This window comes from Oryctolagus cuniculus, chromosome 3, assembly GCF_051225735.1.
Source record: "Oryctolagus cuniculus isolate XC-2025 breed Fujian yellow rabbit chromosome 3, ASM5122573v1, whole genome shotgun sequence".
In the NCBI taxonomy this organism is placed as follows: domain Eukaryota; kingdom Metazoa; phylum Chordata; class Mammalia; order Lagomorpha; family Leporidae; genus Oryctolagus; species Oryctolagus cuniculus.
This window is the reverse complement of record NC_142869.1, coordinates 40,662,740-40,678,148: the sequence shown is the minus strand read 5'-3', so window position 1 is coordinate 40,678,148 and position 15,409 is coordinate 40,662,740. Positions and strand designations below refer to the sequence as shown.

General features: G+C 44.2%; 1 long non-coding RNA gene across 1 annotated transcript in view; it reads left to right on the top strand.

Moving 5' to 3' along the window:
• The window catches only part of LOC103348809 (uncharacterized), a 29,877-nt gene extending 21,564 nt beyond the window's left edge, over window positions 1-8,313 (top strand). Inside the window, exons 2-3 of the long non-coding RNA XR_016231472.1 lie at window positions 5,936-6,038; window positions 8,215-8,313. This is a non-coding gene — a long non-coding RNA (uncharacterized LOC103348809). The remainder of the gene's footprint in view (window positions 1-5,935; window positions 6,039-8,214) is intronic.
• Window positions 8,314-15,409: the final 7,096 nt, after the last annotated feature.

The window sequence follows — 15,409 nt, the reverse complement described above, 5'->3', positions numbered from 1 at the left end:
TTTTTTGTCTGTATTTATTTGAAAGGCAGAGTTAGAGAGAGAGAGAGAAAAAGAGAGAGAGAGATCTATCTGCTGATTTGCTCCCCTAGCCAAGGCTTTGCCAAGCCAAAGACAGGAGCTAGGAGGAGCTTCATCTGGATCTCCCAAGTAGGGGGCAGGGACTCAGATACTTGTGTCATGTTTAACTACTTTTACTACATCATTAACGGGGAGCTGGATCAGAAGTAGGGCAGTGGGGACTGAAATTGGCACCTATATGGGATGCCGGCATTGCAGGAGAAGGCTTTAACTGATATGCCACAATGCCGGCCCCTCACAATACTCACAATAATTCTTTTTTTTTTTAAAGATTCATTTATATGTTTGAAAGTCAGAGATACACAGAGAGAGAAGGAGAGGCGGAGAGTGACAGAGAGAGGTCTTCTATCTGCTGGTTTACTTCACAATTGGTCATAATGGCAGGAACTGTGCCGATTTGAAGCCAGGAACCAGAAGCCTCCTCTGGGTCTCCCACATGGGCTCAGGTGCCCAAGGACTTGGGCCATCTTCTACTGCTTTCCCAGGCCATAGCAGAAAGCTGGATCAGAAGTGGACCAGCCAGGACTCGAACCGGTGTTCAAATGGGATGCCAGCACTTTAGGTGGCGGCTTTACCCACTATGCCACAGTGTTGGCCTCACAATAATTCTTTATTATTCTTTGTATAACTCCCAGCAACCTCCAAGTTTGCTTTTGAAGTTTTATTTTATTTATTTATTTGAAAGGCAGAGTGAAAGAGAGAAAGGAAAAGACAGAGAGATTGTCCATCTTCTGGTTCACTTCCCAAATGACCATAACAGCCAGGGCTGACTGGGCCAAAACCAGGAGCCTGGAACTCCAAACAAGCCTCCCATGTGGGTGACAAGGGCCCAAGTACTTGGGCCATCAATTGTTGCCTTCCTGGGCCCATTAGCGCAAAGCTGCATCGAAAGTAGAGCAGCTGGGACTTGAACCAGTGCTCTGATATGGGATGTTGCATTGCAAACAGTGGCTTAACCTACTGTGCTATGAAGTCAGCCCTCTAAATCACTTCAGAATTACAAAACTAGAACCACACTGTTTTGCTAAAAGATACTTTTCTAGGTTATTACTTTTTTCTTTGTGACAAGTAGAGTGGATAGCTATCCAGAAATATCAGCACCTCTGTTAACAGCAACTTTCACTGTTACAACAGTAAGGAGCTTGTGATAGTCTCATCTAATATTATTTTCATGTATTAATCTGGTCACATGACTTCCTAGTGATCACCTACATTTCCTAACTGCCCTTACAGCTAGGTATGCCCGTGTAACTAAGTTTTTTTGTTTGTTTGTTTTTGACAGGCAGAGTTAGACAATGAGAGAGAGAGACAGAGAGAAAGGTCTTCCTTCCGTTGGTTCACTCTCCAAATGGCTGCTATGGCCCACGCGCTGCGCAGATCCGAAGCCAGGAGCCAGGTGCTTCCTCCTGGTTTGCCATGCGGGTGCAGGCGCCCAAGCACTTGGGCCATCCTCCACTGCACTCCCGGGCCACAGCGGAGAGCTGGCCTGGAAGAGGGGCAACTGGGACAGAATCTAGTGCCCCGACCGGGACTAGAACCCGGGATACCGGCGCCGCAGGCGGAGGATTAGCCTAGCGAGCCTCGGCGCCGGCCCATGTGACTAAGTTTTAACAATTAAATCTGAGAAGTTATGGGTACTCCCGCTGGTCTTAATTTTAAAAGGGTCAGCCATGCTTCTTCTGGTCCAGTTTGAGAAAATGCGAGCAGCAGAGATGAGAAGCAACTGTTAAGGTTGGCAGAATGTCCTACCAGCCCTGCCTCGTCTACCTCCACACTATCACACGAAGGAGAAGCAAGCTCCTCTCCTGCTTCACCCACTCTGCTTAGGAGTCTTTCTGAAGCCCAGTTCATTTTGTACCATTCTATAGGTAGGGGAATTGTGAAACAATATTCCTTTTGAAAACTATTAGTTTTTAATTTAAAGGCAGGGAGATAGAGAAGGCAAGCCAAGGATAGAAGGAGTTCATCCACCTGCTGGTTCACTCCCCAAATGCCAGCAACAACTGAGGCTGGGCTGAACTGAAGCCAGGAGCAGGGAGCTCTAGCTGGGCCTCCCACACAGGTGGCAAGGACCTAGTTAGCTGGGCCATCACTCAGTCCATGCTGCCTCCTGGAGTGTCCATTAGCAGGAATCTGGAACTGCAAGCAGAGCTGGGACTTGAACGCAGGCGCTATGATACAGGATGCTGGCACACTCTTGCCCCAAAATGGTATTCCTTCATATTGTTCATGCATTAGTTCACAGCAGAGCTAGTATATAGGGTACTGTCCAGGAATGCAGAGATATGAGCAGGCTTAGGATAAGTCACATTGTATAAATAATGTTGAAATCATACGAAGAAAAATTTAGCTGTAATAATAACAGTGTTTACCATCTGCTGAATATTTCCAAGCAAATGGTTTGTAGATGTTTCAGTTATTTTCCCATTTAATGCTCACAATAACCTTTTGAGGGTCATTTAAAAAAACCTCTATTGTCCAGATGAAGTCACTGGAATCAGAAAAGTTAAATAAGTGACCCAAAGTTATACACAAAATGTTAATTGTCCAAGCCCAGGTATAAAGCCAGATGTGATTCCATAGCCCTTATTTTTGAACATGATGTGGACACTTCACTTCCTCTCCTGCTTAGCCCACGTCATTCCTAGCCATGTGATACATGGCAAGTATTTCTCCATCTCTGGATCTCCTTATATATAAAATGAAGACATTGGGCAAGACCATCTCTTGAGTCTCCTTGAATGCAATCACTGTGATGAGTGACTCTAGTTCCAAGTTTGTGCAGTGATTTTCTAGAATCTAGGCAAGCAGCTGAACCTATTTTTTCAACATGTCAGTGATCAGGGTTATCTCCAAACCTATCACAAAAGTGTGGACAAGACCAACAAGATAACGTGTGGCATTGACCTGAATTGTTGACATTTCCCCTCCCCTTCTGATCTCCTAACTCCTGTACCTTATATCTCCTGCTTGCTCTTCACTGTTATCTCAGGACCCACTGCCTTAATTCAAACAAGGGTGGAAACTGAGGCAACTTGGATCCAGTCCCTCTAATGCTTCTAGATCATACCACCCCCACCAGATGAATCTAGGCTCCTATTACTACCACTGTCATTGTCATTAGCATCATCTTCATCCCACCACTCTACTGCTAGGAGAACTCTTACAACCATTCTTTCAGCTTTCCCTTGGTCTGGTTTATGCCCCTGCCCTACCCTGAAGTTGGCCCCCATATCCTCCACTGGGCTCTGTCTGTAACTCATAATAACCTCTCTGACTATGGAAGAACAGGCTAGTTTTTCCCAAAGGCCGCCAGGGAGGTTGCTGGAGGAATTAAACAGAAGCACTGACTTCAAAGCATTCCCGCTGAGTGCAAAGCAGTGCTCCAATTAGTCCCCCTCCCTAGATTCTGACAGAGCAGCTTTCTAATCTTGACAGCCAAGCCCCATTAACTTCTTTCCTGATATTTAAGGGGCCTGACTGGCTTGAATTCAGGAAGCTGTAGACCTCTTTCACCCACCTCACCTTAGTAACCCTCTAGGAACAGCAGAAGTCACCAAAGACTAGAGCCAAGGTAACCAGTCAGATTTTCCATGATCCACCCCCAATTCTGTCGCTTAACAGATTTCAAATGCTGGTCAAGGCAACTTTTTCTTTTTGGTTTCTTTGCTATAACATATGGATAAAAATCTATACATGCTTCGCATGCCTCACAAGATGTTGTGACAATAAAAAGTGATAATTTGCTGAAAAGGACATTGAAAACAGTAAACTGCTATGCGGAATCCAGTTATTCCTGCTTTGATATCAATGTCTATGCATTGATCCACAGAGTCAGTTTAGGAAAATGGTACCAAAAACTCCTACACATCAAATATATTATCTGAAATTTGTATTTCAATTCAAATGCGATATTGAGCTTATATGGAACAACTTGGTAATCTAGAACGCAAAGTCCACAGGTAGAACCAGGAATCAGAGGTGCAAGGGTCACCTTGGAAACTAATTTCTAATCAAATCTCTATTCCTCTAGGACAGGAATCCACGTGAAGGAAGTCAGCCTACTGCCAGGCTGGAAATCCCTGTGTGCGTAGCCAGGCTGCCAACCCGACACGTGGGGGAGGCTTTGCTATTTCGCCTGCGCTGGGGCCACCACCCTTCTCTCCCGGTGACATTTCTGCCTTGGCAGTCTCCTTCCTGTCACACCTCTGTCCATTCACTGGGCTTCAGCGCCCTCTAGGGTGGGGTCTATTCTCTTAGCCACTGGAGCAGCACAGACCAATTTAAATGGGATATCATGTATGTTACTTAAATTGTTCTACCAACCACCTTTTAAAAAGAAAAATAAATACGTTGAATTAAATTTAATAATGTATTTGATTTAACCAAATACAGGCAAAATATTTTCACAATATAATCAAGGCCAACAATTATTGAGATATTTTATATTAGCCACCCCCCACCCCCAATTCACTGTCTTATCTCAATTTGAACTAGCTGAATTCCAAGGGCTCAAGAGCCACATATGGCTGGTGGCTGCTGGCTTCAACAGTGTAGTACTACAGTGTGTCAGCATCATGCCTGAGAGTCTTCACCCAGTGCCATTCGGTTCCTATATCCTCAAAGCAATGATTGCAGAGCTTCCCAAGCAACAAGGAGATAATCTATAGTAAATGTCTGTGGCTCAATAATGAAAAAAGAGGCTTAGAGAAATTGAGTCTCTCTACTCTTCTCCTTGATAACCACTAAACACCACACACCCATATATCCATGCACTTGAAACACACAGCTTTCTTCCTCCCTTCCTACCAACTTATGTACAGATGGTTCCTAGCTCGCAGTGGCTCAGCTAACCACTCTTCAATTCTACAATGGTAGGAAAATGATAGGCATTCTATAGAACTAGTTCAAATTTCCAATTCTGTAAAAAAAAGTGTTTTTTTTTTATTTATTTGAAAGGCAAAACAACAAATAGAGAATGTGTCAGAGAGAGAGAGCTAGCTAGCTTCCATCTGCTGATTCACACACCAAATGAGTCAGGAACTCCATATGGCTCTCCCATGTGAATGACAAGGACTCAGTGTGTGACCCATTGTGCACTGCCTCTTACACACCTTAGCAGGAAGCTAGATGGGAAGAGAGGCCAGTCACTCTGAATGGGGTGCCAACATGCACTTGTGCCACAATGTTTATCCCCAGGTATTGAATTTTTCATTTTCCCTGACAAGCAATCAGCGGTAGGATCCACAGTCAGCCCTGCAATCATTGAGGAAAACCATAAATACCCTGCAGTGTGTTGCACCACCCAACTGTGATGTTCAGCAGGTTAGATGTTTCCAATGCATTTTCAAATTATAATATTTTCAACTTATGATGGGTTTATTTGGACATCGTCCTATTGTAAGAAGAAGAGAATCTTTATTTGAATGGGAACAGTAGCTTAACCCAAAAAAGGGTTGTTAAGGTGAGAACTTCAGGTCAAACTATGGGGAGATAGCAGCAGACGTGTGGGAAAAGCTGGCTGGGCTCCTCAGAACAAAAGATGTGGGCAGCTGTTCATCTCCTTCTGAGGAGGGACAGGGCTCTATCCGTAGGGCCAAGACCAGTGAGGACTAAGGGTTCTCACAGCCAATGATGACATCGAATGCAATCACCTCGAGAGGTTCTTGGCTCCGAATTTAATTCCACAAGCATGTGTGGAGTCCTTACCAAGTATCCTGTTAGACTGTGAAAACCCTGGGGACAGAGACCATCTCTTCCTCATCTCCGTATGGCCAGTGTCTCAACTCGTGATGAATTTATACAATTTCAGCCAAAAGCAAGAGACATTTGATGTTTTCATTTTTTTTCTGTGCAGTTTTATTTCAGATAAGTAAACATATGGCATCTGAGAAGCTTTCTCAAACCCTGAAATCCGCTGGTGAACCTGGACTTCTACCTTGGAGTTTTCCTGCATGTGGGTAAGTGGGGACTCTCGGCTGATGACCACAATTCAACCTCCACTGCCTAATAATGGGGGAAACTGAGGTCACTAGATCCTGAACAAATCTATGAAGAGGATTTTAAAAAATACTTTTGAAGATTTATTTTATTTATTTGAAAGGCAGAGTGACACACAGAGAGAGAGGGTAAGACAAGCTGAGAGAGAGAGAGAGAGAGAGAAAGAGAGAGAGAGAGAGAGAGAGAGAGAGAGAGACCTTCTGTCTGCTAGCTTATTCCCCAAATGGTCACAATGACTGGGGCTGGGGCTGGGGCTGGGTCAAAGCCAGGAGCCTGGGACTCCATCTGGCTCTCCCACATGGATGCAGGGGTCCAAGCACTTGGGTTATCTTCCACTGTTTCCAGGTGCATTAGCAGGAAGATGGATAGGAAGTAGAGCAGCCAGGGCTGGAAGTGGCACTCATATGAGATGCTGCTGTTGCAAGTAGCAGCTTAACCCTTTGAGCCACAGCACTGTCCCCAGAAGATTTTTACCATTAGGCAATTTTCATAAGGAGAAGAGTGGGGAGTATTGAGGCAGTGCGTAGAATTTGAATAGAGTTTAATCCATTTTACTTTTAAAGGCCCTAGGCAGGGTACCAGGCTGCAGAAAGATCACTAATAACTCTGAGGCAGTGCGTTGGGGCCGAATTAGCCAAACAGGATGTTTGTATTCTTAGACACACTTCACACTTTCCATCCTTGCAAGTTGCCACACTACACGAATCACTTTGTAAAGTACACAATCAATGGCTTAAAAACAACCTAATGTAGCAGGGTCCATCCATACAGCATCCCACATAGCACTTATTACAGAGAAACCCGGAAGGAAAAACTCCCTGGACTGGGATATTTTCTAGAGAATCAGCAACTTTTTTGAAAGACAGCATTGCCTAGTCATCTCCTACGTGGTCCCAGTGAAGAGGGCCCAAAGATTCATCACAAGTCCATTGCTGGAAACCTTGAATACATTTTCCCATATTAACACTGCTGTTGATTGGGTTCCCAGACTATCCCACAAGGACTATTTAACCCAAAGTGCTGCTGAAATATGACACTTTTATTATGAAAAAAGAGTAGGCTGCAATGTCATTGCTAGGAATTAAGCACTAGAGGAGTAGGCTGCACTGTCATTGCTAGGAATTAAGCACTAGAGGAAAACAAGGACACTGGAAAAGCGCTTGATGCTCAGAATAGAAACTGAAGCCAGTGAGAGATCCAGCGCAGTGTTTGCCACAGCATCCCCACAACAGGGAATTTGTGACCCACAGCCCAGGCCCCATCCATTCACCAGTGGTTTGGGACTGTTCTCCTTCAGATCTTGCTCCCTTTCACACATAGAATCTCCAGGAAGACTGAAGAATTTATCCCTCGCCTTGGCCTTGGAAAGATTCGGTTCTCTCCTCAATACTGCCCCCTCCTGGGAAAGGGAGACACAGCCCCAAACTGCTGTCAGCTAAACTTGTTACTTCCTGAGTTAGCAGCACAAAAGAACCCCCTTTTAGAAAGACTCCAGACTAAGAAAGGGGAAAAGAAGCCTTTAAGGAATTTTCTAGGTTTAGCTCTTCTGTGCGTGTGACAAGGAGCAGCCAAGAGGCCTGGTGTTGCTCTCTCCAGCTGGGGGAATCTGGAGTTCAACATTCATGAATATTAAATTAATTGTTAATGAAGTTGACACAGTGCTCCAATTTATATAGGTTTTATTTCTTTGTAAATGTTAGCTTTTAAAAAAATTAACTGGAACATAAAAGTGATACATATTTGTGGTACCACGTGACATTTTATAGGTATGTAAGAAATCCGTATGAACTTCAGTACCTTAGTTTTATTTTCATGTATTAAAAACAAATTTTTACAGATCTCAAGTTTTACAGCAGGTCCCAGGAAAGCTAAGAAGTCCAAAGAATTGCACCTGTGACCAAGTGCTCCTTGCTTTTTGGAATACAGGACAGTCATCAGAAGAAAGGTTGGGCTTGATCCTGGATGGATTTTAGCTTTAGTTTGGATCTAGTTAATAAATAACTGACTACAATTTTGGGAAATTTCTGGGTTTGAGTCCTAACATCTAGAAGCACCAATAAAACAGAATAAAAAAGTCAGCCTCCAGCAAAATTAAAATGGAATGCATTTAGTTCTGTCTACCGGCTGTGCTTCCAGGACCAGCTGCAGAGAAACACTTGCAATATGTACCCAAAAAGATGTACATGGATATTCACTGCAGAAGCATTTACAATATCGAGAACTTGGAAGAAAGGTAAGTGTCTACCACAAGGGAATGACTAAATGACACCTCATCTCTGCTATGGAATACTACTCAGTAGTTTGAAAGGAGACAAGTACAGTTATAGCTTCTGATGAGAAAACTTTTGAAGACAGATTTTTAAAAATGATTTTTTATTTACTTATTTATTGATTTAAAAGGCCAAGTGACAGAGACAGAAAGACATCCAGGAAGATCTCCATCCTGTGGTTCACTCCTCAAATGCCTGCAACAGCTAGAGCTAGGGCAGGCTGCAGTCAGAAATCAGGAACTCCATTCAGATCTCCCATATGGGCAGCGGGAATCTACGTTCTTGGGCCAACGTCTGCTATCTCCCACAAGTATTAGCAGAAAGTTTTATTGGAAGCACACAGTAGCCAGGATTAGAACCGAGCATTCTGATAGGGGATGTGAGCATCTCAAGTGGTAATTTAACCTGCTGTCCCACAATGTCCATAGTTGAAGACAGGTTTTCAAAGTGAAAAACCCATGTATTGTTTCATATATGATACATATTATATAAATAAAATATTATATATATAACCGCATAGAATAAAGGATTGGGAAAAACCCATCTTCCTCTCAAAATAGTGAACATTTTTTTTTATTTTTCAAAGAGGAGGCATAAAAAGGAGCCTTTCAAGGCTACTTTTGTATTTCTTTAGTATTTAATTTTTTAATAATGGAAAACTATTAATTAGTTACACAGATTAAAAATCACATATTGGGTGGGCATTGTGATACAATGTGCTAAGCCACTGCTTAGGAGGCCTGCATCCCATATCTGAGTGCCTGGGTTTGTGTCTCCCCTCTCCTTCTCCCAGCTTCAGGCTAATGCACATCTGGAAGGTAGTAGATGATGGCTCAAGTGTTTGGGTCTCTTCCACCCACATAGGAGACCCAGATAGAGTTCCCAGATCCTGGCTTTGGAGTGGCCCAGCCCCTGGAGCTGCAGGCATTTGGAGAGTAAACCATTGTATGGAAGATTCTCTCTTTCTTTGTCACTCTGCCTTTCAAATAAAAATAAGTAAATAAATAAGTAAGCCTAAGAAAATTAAAAGTTATATGCAAATGATACCAAAAATGCAAGCATATTATACATTGGAGTAGGCCCCGGGCCTGCATTTAAGTCTTACCTCCCCTGGGACTTGACAAGTCTGAGCGTGTTTGGTGGCGCAGAATAACTAGGAATCTATTTTCGCAGCAGACAAAGGGCCACCTGGGAGAGGTTTTGAACAAGGGAAGAGAGAGGTGGGCACACATGGGTGACCTCCTAGCCAAGGCTCAGTGGGTACAAGGAGGAGCAGGTATGAACTCAGCCCAGTGTGAATTGTCAACTGATGGCTAGACAAAGTAGGAAACCACTACTTAGGGCCACAGAGAAGGACGTTGTGCAGACGTGGAGGGCCACTATTCCTCTTCCTTCTCCTAGACATTATGCCTCCTCTTGCATTCCTAATGACACAGTTTCCATTGTTGTTACCATTTTGCAGAGAGAGCGCTAAGATCCAAAAAGGTGAAGGAACTTGTCTGCGTGGCAGGTAACAGAGGAAAGCTACAAACAGTGTCTGCAAAAATGAAACCAGGCCTGTGGAGTGCTTAGCACACACTAAGTGTTCAGTCGGTGTTCTTGGTTAGCTTTATGTCATTACTGTTTACTATAAATTATGGTCCACAGCGTAGGGAGCCTGTGTGACTCATCTCCGAGTCTCCTATTCTCAAAAAACTGTATGTGGCCTGATTTTAGAGAAGATGGAGAAGCTGAGACTACAGCTCTCCCCCATTCATTCAGCTAATAAATATTGGAATCAGATACAAGCCTACAAAACAAAATGCACATAAGAGACCTGGCCCATCACTAGTAGTCGATGTTAACTGGCTTAATTAGTTTTCTTTATTTTTTGAAGTTCCTCCAGTGCAGGGAGAATATCTGGTGAACCCCCATGTCCGCACACCTGAGGCAATGTTTGACACAGAGAAGATGCTTGGTAAAAATTAGCTCAAGGGTTCAGCACTGTGGTGTAGAGGGTAAAGCTGCTGCCTGCAGTGCCAGCAGCACTGCATCTCATATGGGCGCTGGTTCGAGTCCTGGATGCTCCACTTCCCATCCAGCTCCCTGCTAATGTGTCTGGGAAAACAACAGAAAATGGTCCAAGTCCTTGGGCCCCTGCACCCAAGTGGGAAGCTCAGAAGAAACTCCTGGATCCTAGCTTTGGATCAGCCCAGCTCTGTTTGTTGCAGGGGATAGAAGATTCTCTGTCTCTCTCTCTGCCTCTGTCTCTCTGTAACTCTGCCTTTCAAATAAATGAAAAAAATAAATCTTTAATTGATTTAATCTGCTCAATGAGTGGGAGCAGTGTGCGCCCCTCACCTGCAGGAACACTTGGCCGAGCCTTCCTGAGGCTGCTGCTGCCCTTGCCCAAACCTGGTGACCCAGCAACAACAGGCTAACATTTTTTAAAAAGATTTATTTATTTATTTGAAAGTCAGAGTTACACAGAGAGGAGAGGCAGAGATAGAGATAGAGAGAGAGAGAGAGAGAGAGAGAGAGGTCTTCCATCCGCTGGTTCACTCCCCAATTGGCCGCAATGGCCAGAGTGGCGCTGATCCGAAGCCAGGAGCCAGGAGCTTCTTCCGGGTCTCCCACGCGGATGCAGGGACTCAAGCACCTGGGCCATCTGCTACTGCTTTCCCAGGCCACAGCAGAGAGCTGGATCAGAAGTGGAGCAGCCGGGACTAGAACCAGCACCCATATGGGATGCTAGCACTGCAGGCCAGGGAGTTAACCCGCTGTGCCACAGCGCCAGCCCCCTGAGGCTAACACTTGAGAGTGCAGCACCCATTGGTCATCACGGGACTGAAGTGGAGGGTCTTGTAGATGCAGGCCATGGTGACCTGAGGCTAAGTATTAGAGCTCTTGCTGCCCAGCACAAGCCCAGATTCCACCCCAGGACATCCGCCGTTCTGTATTCTTATGAGGATAAAGGTAATTAAGTTACCCAAGTTTTAAAAATCTTCAGACCTCTACTATCACAACACCATCCTAAGGTGGGACCACAGTTGTTTCCAAGTTTGCCTCTTAAGATGGGACAGGAACTCTTCCAGGATAGGCTTTCCTTCATTCAGCAAATATTTGTTATGTATTTACTACATGACAGGCTTTGTTCTAGACACCAGGATGGGAGCAATTAACAAGATGGACAAACCACCTGGAATTTATTTTTACTGGGGGAATAAAACAGAAACAAAGATACATATTGAACAAAATGTGGGTTATTAACATGAGCTAGGAGGACAAATTTCTTGAAGAGAAGACAGAGTGAGGAGTTGAAATATCTGCTGTTATATATTTAAGGTCATGTCTGAGGAAAGTGACATTTGAGCAAAACCCCAAATCAAGTGACTATCTGGAAGCAAACGTGAGAACTGGGGAAGGAGGATGAATCCAAGCAGAAGAAAGAGCAGTTGCAGCGGACTTGAGCTGGGCATAAACTCCGTACGTTTCTAATGTACTGAGCAGGTCAGCATGACTGGAGGAGGGAGCGTACACAGGGGTGGGTGTTTTTGTAGCGGTTAAGGTGCAGAGGCTACAGTGCTGCTTGCTACACCCTTATCTCATATCAGAATGCCTGGAGTTGAGTCGCCTCTGCTTCCCATCCAGCTAACTGTTAACATGCACCCTGGGATGCAGTCGTGATGGTTCATGTAACTGGAACCATGCAACCCACATGGGAGACCTGGATGGAGTTCCTGGCTCCTGGCTCTTGGTTTCAGCCCAACCCAGCTTCAGCTGTTGCAGGCATTTGGGAAGTAAACCAGCAGATGAGATCTCTTTCTTTGCTCTCTCCTCCCCCCACCTTCAGATAAATGAATGAATGAGTGAATAAATACAGTATTTTGAGGAGGAGGAAATTATAAGGAAGTGAGGTAGGAGAGAGAAGCAGGGACCTGAGGACCGTGGGAAGGACTGGACTTTATTCTCAACGCTGATAAAGAGCTATTGGAGAGGAGCAATCCATTTGAATTTTTGAAAAGGTTGTTCTGGCTGCTGTATGGAGAATAGATGGTATGGAGTGTGGGGTGGGTGAGCCAAAGGGAGAAGCATTAGGAGGCTCCATGGAAGAGGCGGCACAGAGGAAGTGCTGATGCGTATGAGACTAGACATTACTTGGGATGACAAATTCTACAGCAGTTACTGAGGGCTTGGAGGAGAGAAACCCCAACATGCAAGTATTGGATAGGCCCAAGTATCTGGATGGGAGGAAGTGAATGATATTATTTCTTTCCTAATTCCTCCTTGGTGCTTAATAGATGGCACATTGTCAAGAAATTTTTGTTGAAATCTGGCCCATGACCATAAAGTTTCATGACTTTTGTGTCACTGGTGCTTTTAATTTTTTCAGTTTTGTTTAGTATTTTGGCGAATGTTCTTATCTTGAATGGGATTTAAGTCAAGGATCTGGTGCTGGGACCCACCCTTTAGCAGCAGGGATCACGTGCTGAGTGCCACGTTTGTCTGTGAGCAGGAGCCGGGGTGTGTGCATGCACATGTGTGTGCATGTGTTTTTATTTCCACAGAGAATGTGACTGGAAGAAAACTCAACATCTTTGCTTTGGTTGTACTTGGTATTTGGTTTCCTTACAGTGTTTCTGTTTTTTGAAAGCTACTCCACAAGGGGTGGTGAGGACACAGCAAGGCATGGAAAGAATTCAGCAGAGCTTCTGAATGACAAACCAGTCAGCCAGCCAGACACACACACACACACACACACACACGTATGCATGCATGCACATTCCTCTGGCATCAAGCCAGCTAAAATGCTTTACATGTCTTCAGCTAAGCTTATGCTCAGTCCTATGACATGCCACATATGTAATAAGGCACTACATTAAAAAAAAGCAACACCGATAATCTGAAAAGTCACTTCCCCATTTCATCTCAGAGTCAGCCTCCATCTTAACCACAGATCGATTTTGCAATTGCCACATTCTGGCAGCTTCTGCGCAAGAGTGAGTGTTGTCTGATGCAACAATATGCTTCTGCGGTGGATCAAGGAGTAAAACGGGAGCCTGGGGCTTCTCACCAAGTGCTGGGTTTAGGGGGGCTGGCTTTGTGGCATTGTGAGCTAAGCTGCCACGTGCAACCCTGGCATCCCATGCTGGAGCACAAGTTCAAGTCCTGGCTTTTCTGCTTCCAATCCAGCTCCCTGTTACTGCTCCTGGGAAGGCAGCAGAGGATGGCTCAATTACTTGGGCACCTGCTTCTCACATGGGAGACCCAGATAAAGTTCTGGGCTCCTGGTTTCAGCCTGGACCAACCCTGCCATGGCTGCCATTTAGAGAGTGAATGGTGGATGGAGTCTTTCTCTCTCTCTCTTTCTGTCACTCTGCATTTCAAATAAATAAATAAGCTTTTTTTTTTTTTTGACAGGCAGAGTGGACAGTGAGAGAGAGACACAGAGAGACAGAAAGAAAGGTCTTCCTTTGCCGTTGGTTCACTCTCCAATGGCCGCCGCGGCCAGCGCTGATCCGATGGCAGGAGCCAGGTACTTCTCCTGGTCTCCCATGGGGTGCAGGGCCCAAGGACTTGGGCCATCCTCCACTGCACTCCTGGGCCACAGCAGAGAGCTGGCCTGGAAGAGGGGCAACCGGGACAGAATCTGGCACCCCGACCAGGACTAGAACCCGGTGTGCCGGCGCCGCAAGGCAGAGGATTAGCCTAGTGAGCCACGGCGCCGGCCTGAAATGTTGCTCTTAAGACCACAGGGTTTGTAGAGAAAATAGAGTTAGGGGCAAATGACTCCAATTCTATGAAATTTGATTATGAGAGCATTACCTAAATTGCTAACAGTACAATGTAAAATGAATATTCTAGGATAACTAAAAGTTACGCAATGTTCCTGCTAAATAAAATTATTATATTAACTAGCATTTAATATTTTAAAAGTCAAGTTAATTATGTGAAAGGGGCTTAGACAAATAAAAGATAGCTGCACATTCTGTGTTATTCCTCTCACTGAAAGACTCTAGAATGCCTTTGTAACTTGCTTGACCAATAAAATGCAACACAAGTCAAGTTCTAGGACTTCTAGAGCTTAGGTCATAGGCAGGCTTGGAGTCACCACAGACTCTGTAAATACTGGTGTTGAGAGAAGCTGGTCCACACAGAAAAAGACCAACGTGCTGTGAAAAAGCCTGAGCTAGGCACATGTGTGGCTGGAGGGAAGAGGGAAACCTGGCTTGCTCCCAGATATTCCAGCCCCCATCCATTGAAGCATCATAGCTGAGCCTCAAAGAGGAGATGTCTCCACCATGTCATCCCAAAATTGCCAATGCATCAGTAAGTTAAATATTTATGTTGTTTTAAACCACCACATTTTGAGGTGGCTCACTTTGCAGCAATAGATAATGAAACAGGGCTGAAAGAAATAATTGCAGGTGCTGACCTATGGAGAAAAATGCGAACTACACAGTGATGGGGAGAAGCAGCTAATCAGGTAAACTGAACTAAGGAAGACCACAGGGCAGCTGGGCAGTATATTCACACCTACGACTCATGGCATGCAGCAGTACTGGGTGCTCTCTCTTAATTACAGGCAAACAGGGAATAGGAGAAAACTTCCTTAACCAAATAAAGACATGTCTGAGAAACCTACAGTTGCCATTGTATCTAATGATGACAGGCTGAATGATTTTTCTCATAGCAATAATAAGGCAAGGATTTTCAGTCTTACTGTTTAATTCAGTAATAAGCTAGAGAGTCTAGCCAGTCTAATAGGGAAAGAAAAAGAAATTCAAAGCATACAGATTAGAAAGAAGTAAAGCTGCCTTCATTTATAATGTGATCCTTCAAGTAGCAAATCTTAGAAAATTCACAAAAAACTATCAGCAAATAAGAAAGATTAGCAAAGTCATCACATACAATGTAAATATAAAAATTCAACAATCTGAAAATTAAGGAACATCATAATAGCACCAAAAGATTAAAATATTAGGAACAAATTTAGCAATGTATAAGAAAAACTACAAAACTTCACCGAGAAAAATTAAAGAAGATGTAAATAATTAGAGAGGTATTACATGCCCATGAGA